A 2,790-nucleotide genomic window follows, 5' to 3' on the forward strand; every position below is an offset into this window, starting at 1 on the left:
AGAGCAGAGAAGAGAACGGAGGAGGAGAGAAGAGAACGGGGGCAGCAGAGAAGAGAACGCGGAGAGCAGAGAAGAGAACGGGGAGAGCAGAGAAGGGAACGGGGAGAGCAGAGAAGGGAACGGGGAGAGCAGAGAAGAGAACGGAGGAGCAGAGAAGAGAACGGAGGAGCAGAGAAGAGAACAGGGAGAGCAGAGAAGAGAACGGAGGAGCAGAGAAGGGAACGGAGGAGCAGAGAAGAGAACGGAGAAGCAGAGAAGAGAACGGAGGAGCAGAGAAGAGAACGTGGAGAGCAGAGAAGAGAACGGAGGAGCAGAGATGAGAACGGGGAGAGCAGAGAAGAGAACGAGGAGAGAAGAGAACGGAGGAGCAGAGAAGAGAACGGAGGAGCAGAGAAGGGAACGGGGGGAGCAGAGAAGGGACGGGAGGAGCAGAGAAGGGAACGGGGGGAGCGGAGAAGGGAACGGGGGGAGCAGAGAAGAGAACGGAGGAGCAGAGAAGGGAACGGAGGAGCAGAGAAGGGAACAGAGCAGCAGAGAAGAGAATGGGGAGAGCAGAGAAGAGAACGGGGAGGAGCAGAGGAGGGAACGGGAGGAGCAGAGGAGGGAACGGGAGGAGCAGAGGAGGGAACGGGAGGAGCAGAGGAGGAGGAACGGTGTGGGCAGCAGAGGAATGGGGTGGTCAGAGGAGGAGGAGGAACATGGCGGGCGGAGGAGGAGGAACATGGCAGCTGCGGAGGTATGAAGTTGGGCAGCGGGGGGATTGCAGTGTCACCACAGTCTCCTCTCCCCGGTGGTGTCGGTTTCAGTGAAATTAGGAAATTCCTAAATCCTCAGAGAACCTACAAGACTGAATTGCTCTGATTTAAGTTTCTGAAAGAACGGACCGGACCTGGTGCACGGAGCTCGTGGTGAGGCCAGCTGGGTCTTGGACTTCGTAAAAGGATGGGAAGTGAGGTGAGCTGTTCATTGGAGAGGCAAAAGTTCTAATTGTTTGTTGTCCTTGAAGGAATGTGAAGTTGTGATAGCGGATAAAGACAGACCCGGAGAGACTGAGGCGTATGGGCTGCAGGACTGGGGGGAGGAGTAGTCCCTGGAGAAGGAATTAAAATAAAATGGGGATTAGCTGATCTTACCTGATTGGACGTTGAGGTCAGGTGTTCGGGAGGAGCCGCATGGGTTGGAACTGCAAGGGCTGATGGGCTTTCTTTCTGGAGGAAGCAGGTTGTCCCGCCCGCCCTCACTGAATGTTGTGGTTTCTGATGGATGCAAGGTCTTTTTTATGTCACGACAGGTTGGCTGGTTAGGGGGTCTTTGGGGGGTCTGTAACCCTGAGACAGTTACACAAATGAGGGGCCATCAGCTGGTATGGGTGCTCCCCCCTGTTGGTGTCAGTAATTGTAGGGTGGGGGGGGGGGGTTGCCACGGATGGGGACATGGGAGGAGTTTTAGGAGAGGCCTTATTTGGTCTGTTGGGCACCCAAAGACGCCTTCTCACATCAAACAGTTAAGAGTATTTATTAGTATTAGGGATGCAGTGATACTAGTATCAGTATCGGTGCCGAGTATTTGGGCGAGTACTCGCACTCACCTAAATGCTCAGATGCCTAGCCTGATATTTCCGGTATCAGGAACCCGGGCAGCTTGTCATTACCCGGCGCCCGGCTTCCATGATTGGCCAGAAAGCCGGCTCCATGCTTTCTTGTCACCTCGTGACGAGAAGTATGGAGATGGCTTCCCTGCTAATCGGGAAGCCGCGTGGCGAGTCATTACACGATATTGCGGTATTGCTCAGAATCGCAGACATATCTGACCAATGGGGGGAGCAGGACGGTGTGCCCGGAGCAAAAATAAAACAAAAAAAGTAAGCGTAGGGCGAGCATGACAAGGTGAATAGGGGAGACAGTACAAAGAGTTAATGTTTTGGCTTTCCGGCCTTAGTTACTTACACAATTGGCCAGGTCAAAAGGTTAGGCGGAGCTTTGGCGGGTGTCTGAGTGGGTGGGGTTCCATCTTCAACAGTTGGTGACTGACGGACGAGGACCAAACTGCTGTCTTGCTGAACGTGACCTTCAGTTTTCTCCTGTGACGCGAGGGAACAAAAAGCGGGTGCAACGAGCGACTTCGAACGCCTGCGGGCTGTAGCCGACGTCCGTGGCTCAGCATGGCTTCAAGAGCAGATCACCTCAGTCCTACAGGCTGCTGAGAAGGATCCCTCATCTATGCAGGCCCGGACACAGCATTCAAAACCCGGACTGTCCGGGTGAATCCTGTACAGGTGGCAACCCTAGTCTGAGCACATTGCATATTACACAAAGCGCAAGATCGCAATTTGTTATGCAAGTGCAATCTTTTTTAATCAATAAATGTATTCAAATACTGTACAATGGGAAGTATTCATATGTTTTCTTGAATAACGGTGGTAATATAGTTTACTGTTTAGGTTGAAAGGCTCATGCAGCTGTCCACATACCTTTAGCTGTATTCTCTTTTCTTATGTGCATGAGCTAATCATCTTCCAATAGCAGAATTATAATTGCTTTTGCTTGCCTGTTCTTCTTGTCCCATTCCGCCGCGGGTCCATTACTGTGTCTGTCTGTACTCAGTACTTGTCACAATTTGTCTTTGCTTAGCAAACTTAACATCTGAACTACTTGCCATCTTTGAGTAGCTTAGATGCGGCTCTTGTTGACTCGCAGTATTCTGTTTCGTGCCTGGGCCCATAATCTGTTGGCTATGTGTTTAGATGATGCACTGAGATCTTGAGGAATACTGAATTAAGTTTTACTTGCA

This window comes from Nanorana parkeri, unplaced genomic scaffold (assembly GCF_000935625.1).
Source record: "Nanorana parkeri isolate BGI_ZX_2015 unplaced genomic scaffold, ASM93562v1 scaffold61, whole genome shotgun sequence".
Lineage (NCBI taxonomy): Eukaryota > Metazoa > Chordata > Amphibia > Anura > Dicroglossidae > Nanorana > Nanorana parkeri.